This window comes from Apteryx mantelli, chromosome 24 (assembly GCF_036417845.1).
Source record: "Apteryx mantelli isolate bAptMan1 chromosome 24, bAptMan1.hap1, whole genome shotgun sequence".
Taxonomy (NCBI): domain Eukaryota; kingdom Metazoa; phylum Chordata; class Aves; order Apterygiformes; family Apterygidae; genus Apteryx; species Apteryx mantelli.
The window spans coordinates 6,112,942-6,120,682 of NC_090001.1; the positions used below are offsets into that span (position 1 = coordinate 6,112,942).

At 50.5% G+C, this 7,741-nt stretch overlaps 1 pseudogene; it reads left to right on the forward strand.

Moving 5' to 3' along the window:
* Positions 1–1,510: 1,510 nt before the first annotated feature.
* Positions 1,511–2,030, forward strand: LOC136994085 (olfactory receptor 14J1-like; annotated as a pseudogene).
* The last annotated feature ends 5,711 nt before the right edge of the window (positions 2,031–7,741 follow it).

The window sequence follows — 7,741 nt, forward strand, 5'->3', positions numbered from 1 at the left end:
GGCATACCACATCCCGTGACTCTGTACAAAGTCACGGTGAGCCCTTTTTTCCTCTTGGGATGCACAGATGCTCATCCTCAGAGCAGTTGAAATGCCAAAGATTTCTGCCCTGTCAAAGAATGCTCCCACGGTAAGATGGAGGTATCTAAAAGCTAAATCACTATCTAATCAGACACCTCTGCTGAAGATTATATTCTGGAGAAAATAGTTGCCAAAATGTTGAATAGTCTTTCCACATAAGGGGTAGATATAACCTGCTGTAGGATGCGTACATCAGAGATAGTCACTCCCTATTTGCACTACAGAGGAAGAGCAGATGGTAAATTGGTGTGAGGAGAGGGTCATCACATTGGAACGGAAACATCCAGGAAGGTTCGGGCACCTGCTGCCTTCACGTGACAGTTTCCCTGCCTTGCTAGAATGGGAGCTGGTGTGGCTGCTTCAGGTACAAACACCTGTGTTCAGGAGGGCAAGGCTGGGGGAGATGAATGCCTCACAAGGATTTTCCCTTTCCAGGACCGCTGGCAGGAGAGCTTGTCAGAGTCCAATTCTCTCTGACCAGGTCCTTTTAGGTATTCCACACATGGACAGTGTAATGTTGACTATCAACATTTACTTCTTTGAAGATATTGGACATTACACAGGACTTTTGATTTAGCAGAGTGACACAGAAATATCCCGAAATCACAATACAAGTGTGAGTTACACTTAGCAAAATAGAGCAATTGCAGTATCAGTTCAATCACAACACCAGTGTGATCCCTATTACTGGTCTCTATACTGTGCTCACCGTAACAACACTGGGCATCAGTATATTGACATTCCCACTGTGTCACTGGCCTGAGTCTCCTTAGCTCAGCTCATGGAGCCCAACCACCTCCTATCCCCACCAAAGAACTGGAAATGTTTGTCACCTTCCTGCATTTACACCCCTCAGCAGAGCAGCACTGACTCCTCTGGAAATCGTTAGCAGAGGCCCCTGCTCTGCATGGCACACTCAGCCAGCACAAAGCAGAGCTCGAGCCAGGGAGCTGAACAAAGGTAAAGGAGAGAGGAAAAGTGGGAGGTTCTATGAGGAAGGCAAAGGGTTTGTCTCCCAGAAGACTGCTCTAATTTGTCCCTGTCTTTTCCTCCTTGGACAGGCCCCCATGCCCCGCGTCAGCAAATGTCCAACAGCAGCTCCTTCAATGAGTTCCTCCTCCTGGCATTTGCAGATACGCGGCAGCTGCAGCTCTTGCACTTCTGGCTCTTCCTGGGCATCTACCTGGCTGCCCTCCTGGGCAATGGCCTCATCATCACAGCCGTAGCCTGCGACCACCTCCTCCACACCCCCATGTACTTCTTCCTCCTCAACCTCTCCCTCCTTGACCTTGGCACCATCTCTGCCACTGTCCCCAAATCCATGGCCAATTCCCTGAGCAGCACCAGGGCCATTTCCTACTGGGGATGTGCTGCACAGCTTTTTCATTTTACCGTTCTCTTGTCGACTGAGTATTCCGTTCTCACTGTCATGGCCTATGACCGCTACGTGGCCATCTGCAAACCCCTGCACTATGGGACCGTCATGAGCAGCAGAGCTTGTGTCAAAATGGCAGCAGCTGCCTGGGCCAGTGGTTTTCTCTATGCTCTCCTGCACACTGCTATCACATTTTCCATACCACTCTGCCAAGGCAATGTTGTGGAGCAGTTCTTCTGTGAAATTCCCCAGATCCTCAAGCTCTCCTGCTCAGACTCCTACCTCAGGGAACTTGGGGCTCTTGTGGTTACTATTTGTCAAGTTTTCGGGTGTTTCATCTTCATTGTGCTGTCCTATGTGCAGATCTTCACAGCTGTGCTGAGGATCCCCTCTGAGCAGGGCCGGCACAAAGCCTTCTCCATGTGCCTCGCTCACCTGGCTGTGGTCTCCCTCTTTGTCAGCACTGTCATGTTTGCCTACCTGAAGCCCCCCCTCCCTCTCCTCCCCAGCTTTGGATCTGGTGGTGACTGTCTTGTACTCAGTGGTGCCTCCAACAGTGAACCCCCTCATCTACAGCATGAGGAACAAGGAGCTCAAGGACGCCCTGAAGAAACTGGTTCAACTGCTACTACTTCAGCAGCAATAAGCCGCCCATCTCTCCTCACAAGGGATTTCCAATTTACCTGGGCAACTCTTGTGCTTTGGGCATTCTGCCTGTGATCGTCATTTGTACACAAATACTTGAATTCATCCCACTTCTCCAGAGGCACAAACCCTGTCTGCCAAATTGATTAGTCGATGGGATTGGATTTGGAGACTGACTCATTGTAATAAAAATGTCCATGTTTTCCCGTGATGAAATAATGGAAATTGTCAGGAAGGTTGTGAATCTCAGGAGAAGAAGTTTTCATCTACCCCTCAAGCTGGTGTACCACTGCTTTGTCTGTTATGCTACGGACTTAATCTCAGTAAGCTTTCACATATTTCCCCACATCCTGATTAAACCGATCATTTCTAAAGTCATCTTTGCAGCAGACTCTCTGGACATAGGCACTTTCCCTTGTTTCCCACTTTTCCTTCTCTCCTTTTCTTTATTCATTCAGACACCTCTGCTCTCTCTAGGTGCTGCTCTGAGCTTCGGGGAGTGTAAAGCTTGCCTCATCTTTCAGGAGGCTAATTGTCTCTTTAGACAATGCCTTAACTGGGTTTTTCCTCTATCCTTTCCTATCAACCTGTCTAAAACATTTCTACTAAGGCTATCCCTTGTGGAACGTTCACCTCCCTGGAGGCAGCCTGGACTTGAAACACAGTTTAGGAGTTTATTTTGATTTTCATTCAACTCCATCACGTTTTACTTTTGCTGGATCCCAATTAAGAAAAAGCCTCCTGTGTCTATTTGCAGCTAGTTCTCGAAGGAAAGCAGGTGGGAATTGGTGCAGAGAGGTTGTAACATTCAGCTACAGATTTGAGTGGAAGAAAGCTTCGATTTTAACCAGAGTGAGGTAGGTCCCTAGTGGCTGATGAGAGAAATGGCAGGGCTGGGGAGGTGAGGAGCAAGGCTGTTCGTACATGCCTCCTCTCCAAAATACTGCTTTTCTCACACATCCTGATTCCTTAGGAGACCCTCTGAGTCACTATTAGATGGAAAATGTGGCTATCACTTATTCTGTAAGCTGAAAAGTAAAGAAAACGTTACCAGCAGAAAATCCTTTCTCTTTTTTTTTTAGGTGCTCATTGAAATCTTCCTCTTGTAAAGACACTCCTGAAACCTCTCCAATTAGCCACACGAGGACTGAAGGACTGAAGGAAATTATGGGTATAGACAGGGCTTGTTAGGGATTTTAGCATTTTAATGACCCTTGGGTGTATTAGGTGCTGAGTCCATGAATGTCAGATTCTGAGAGGAGACTGAACAAACCTCTCAAGAAGTTGAATTCAGAAGCCAGTCCCAAAGCTTCTAGGAGCATTAATGGGTCGCCCTGAGGGCGATTACTCACAGAGCCTCTCTGGGGGCTGATTAGAGCAGAAAGTTGGAGGCCCTGATTGCAGGTAGGCAAAGGAAATGTGCAGGTGACTCTGATGCCAAGTCACCCTTGATGTGTTTTATCATACAACATGGCCAAGCAGTGACACCCAGCCCCTGGGTAGGGTGATCCCTTGCCTCACACTTTACTCAGGCCTCTTTGTGGGGGCAGTGTGAGGGTGTGGAACACTGAGTTAGGGACAACAAGATGGCACCTCCCAGGCATTCTGGGAGGCAGGAGGAAGAAATAAGGCCTCTACTGGCCTTAAAATCCACTTCACTAGGATAATGTAGCCCAGGTGCCTCAGCCTCCCTCTACAGGACATGTGCTGCAGGCAACATGCCCCATCTTGGCAGACCTCCTCTGGACCCTCTCCACGTCCTCCCCATTCCTCCAGCACTGGGCATCCCACACTGGCACACATGATTGCAGATATGGCCACGCCAGAGCTGAGTCGACGGGGGATAGGAACTGTCCTTGTCTGGGTGGCCAGACGCTTCCTCATGCAGCCCTGTATGCAGCTGGCCTCATCTGTGGTGAGCACGCACCACAGGCTCATATGGCATCCCTCGTAATGTGCAGGCCCTTCTCCTCAGGGTCACTCCCCCAAGGCAGCACCTGCTGCTTCCCCTTGCACAACTCCAGCAGGCTTCTCTTGGCCTCATCTCCAAGCTTCTCCAGCTCCCTCTCCACTCAAGCTCCTTTCTGTCAGCTCTGAATGTGTGCGTGCACATGCCTCTTCCCATCTTGCCAGGCCTCTCACAGCATAACAGCATGACGAACTGCAGGACACCACAGATAATAAGGGGGTAGTATTTTAAAGGAAGTGCTGGCAATGGTGGAAATGAGCATGGCAACCATCTCGGAGAAGGCAAAGGAAGGTACAAAGGCAGCAAAAGCAGGGTTGATGGGGACAGAGTAAAGAGAGGTGGTCTGATTGCATGGGAGGAGATCAGGGTGGTAAAGGAGAAGAGTTTGTAAGGTGGAAAAGAGGGGAGAATGCAATGAAAGGTGAAGCAAATGAAAACCCAGGGCTATGTGGGGGTACCTGCCAAGAAGCCCTGAATCTGAACTCCTCTGACCAGAGCAGGACAAGAAACATGCAGCTGATCTGCTCATACTTTTGCCTGATGTACTTCCATGGCCATGGGGAAGCTGACTGTTTTGCCTAAGGTCAAGAAGAGAAGACCCAGGGTGGAAGGAAATGTCAAATGCTTCAGGCTGGAAGGGACCTCAGGTTGTCTCTAGCCCAACCTCCTTCTCACAGCAGGCTCAGCTATCAGCTCCAACCAGCGTGATGAGGCCTTCAGTCATTTAGGTCTTGAAAACCTCTGAGGATGGAGATGGCACAAACCCTCTGGGCAACCTGCCCCAGTGCTTCACTCTTTGGATGGGTAAAACACTGGCCCTTATCCCCAGCCTGAACCTCTCTTCTTTCAGCTCATGCCCACTGGGCCTCATCCTCCCATGGTGCACAACGGTGAAGAGCGTGGCTCCATCTTCTTGATGACCTCCTGGTAGGATGGGCAGGCTGTTATTCGGTCTGCCCAAAGCCTCCTCTTCTCCACACTGAACCAGCCCAGCTCCCTCAGCCTCCCACAGTGACAAAGCTGACCTTACAAATGTGTGCCTAGGATGTTGAAGGCCCTTCCAATCCTTCTGGATTTTGCTTGATCTGCAAAGGACCTGAGGCCTGTTAGAGTGCAATCACCCTCATGCCAAGACTTTCTGCATGTATCACACTCTTTTGGCATCGTGTTGTAGTGTACTGGTGTTGTAGACGGTGAGGAGGGCCCATTCTGGACAAGCAGTCATTCATCATTAAACCTTGAACTGAAAACCTTTCAGGCCCAAAAGGCAACCTCCCACTGCTAGAAGGGGCTGGCTCTGGGGATGCCATGTGTGGTGCTAACACACATGCAGAAAAGGAATTCCGGAGTGCAAGAATCGCAGTAGCTATCACCAGAGAGGACAGAATCACCTCTCCATTTCAGTTGGAAGGGACGTTGGGAGGTCTGACTCCCTGCTCACATCAGGATCAATGCTGAAGCCACACCAAGTTCCTTTGGGTTTTGTCCAACAGCATCCTGAAAGCCTCCAAGAACAGAGAGTCCATAACCTCTTCAAATGCTTCATGTTCCTCATTGATTTTTCTCCCTGCTATCCAATTTTAGCTTTTAACCATTTCCGCTCATTCTCCTGCCATGAATCCCTGTAAAATCTTGGTTCACTATGGGTGGCAACCTTGAGTTGGGAAGCTGCCACGAGTCGCTCCAAGAGCTGTTCCTGCTCCAGTCTGAACAAACTCGTTCCCTCAGCCTCTCCTCACAGGACAAGTGCTCCAGCCCCCAATCACCTTGGGGGTCTGCAAGTGAAATCACTCAGAGTGATCAGCAGTGCTCTTCTACAGGGCCCCCAAATGGATGCAGCATCTAGATGAGCTCTAATGAGGCAGAGTAGAGGGGGATAATCACTTCCCTCCATCTCCTGCCTTTGTTCTGGTTCATGCAGGCCAGGATGCTGTGGCCTCAATGGCTGCCAAGGAATGCTGCTGGCTCGCATTCAGCTCCCTGCCCACAAAGTCTCCCAGGTGCTTTTCCGCTGAGCTGCTGCCCAGCCAGGGACTCCCCAGCCTGTATCGCTTCAGGGTGTGGGTCTATGCGAGGTGCAGGACCTGGCATTTGTCCTGCTTGAATTTCACAAAGATCCCTATAGCCCATTCCTCCTCCCTCCTGAGGTCCCTCCAAATGGCAGCCCTCAAGCATGTGACTGCTCTGCCTGATGAGGTGTCATCTCAAATGTGATGAGAGTTGCTTCCTCCAGGTCACTGATGAACCTGTTAGACAGGTCAGGTGGCAGTAGAGACCCCTGCATACTCCACTTGTCAGCAGCTTCCAGGGAAAGAATGACCCCTTCCTAAAAACCCTCTGAGCTCGATCATCCAACCAGCTTGTTAGCCATCTGGTTGTCTACCCAGCCTATCACAACGCCTTTCTTGTATACAAGAATATTGTGGGAGACAGTGTCAAACACCTTGCTTAAAATCATGGTAAGGGACCTCCACTACTCTCCGCTCCTCCACAAGACAGGTCTTTTATCACAGAAGGCAATCAGGTTGGTCAGGAACGATTTCCCTTCACTTAATCTATGTGGACTGTTCGGAGTCACCTTCTTCTCCTTCATGTGCCCAGAAAGGTGAGCCAAGATGAATCTCTCCATGACACACTCCACACTCAAGTGAGGCAGAATGGCCTGCAGCTCCCCGCGTTGTCCTTGTGGCCTTTTTGGCAGATGGCCACAACATCTTCCTTTTTCTGGTCATTGGCACCTCCCCCGATCTCCACAACCTTTCAAAGAAGAGCCTTGTTGTCATAGTGGTCAGCCCTCTCAATGTCCTGACACCCTCCAGAAACCTGCTGCACTGCTTGCACTCTGCTGTGACAGGGGCATGAAATTGCCTGCATAAGAAGCAGGCGCTGTGATCCACAGGCTTCCTCACATTGATTCAAGGAGATGCATCCACCTCCTCAGTCTAAATGAGTGGTCTGAAACTCATGCTCTCCCACAAGCTCTCACCCTGCCCCTGGTCCATCCCAGGCAAGACCTCCATACATCTGAGCTGCCCCTTCACACAAAGGGCATCCTCCCACCTCATCTTCCACGACAATCTCTCCTGAAAAGCTTGTAGCCTGCCATCACAGCCCTCCAGTGGTGTGAGCGATTCCAACACATTTCTGTTATTCCAGCCATCTGGCAGCATTGTGAAAGCTTGTGCATGTCCACCTGCTCCTGTCTGTGCACCAGGCTGAAGACATTTGCAGATATTTGGGCTGCAGAGCCTCAGCTATGGCACAGCTCCCTCTGCTTCCCTCCCTCAGCAGAAATATCATGGTATTGCTTTCCGGTACCCACCTGTCCATGCTGCCCTTGTCCTTGCCCTTGGACTCTCTGGGCAGGGGGGTTTCCGATGCAGTTCAGACACTCACCCTGTGGGTCCTGCCATGCAGATGTGTCCTTGACACTGAGGTGCCCAAGCCCCCCTCTAACGCGTGGGGTTGTGGACAATGCAGTGTTGTGGGCTGGGAATGAGCCAACTGTCACTTCAGGACACCCCATCTTAGGACATTCCACTGTTTCCTTGGGGTGTCCAGCTGGGCTGCACTCTGCCCTCCAGAAGGGCACAGATCCCCCATTGCATCTTGGTGTTATCTAGGTGCCCCAGGGAGAAGCCACCTAGATACTGAGGCCATGGAAATGCTGC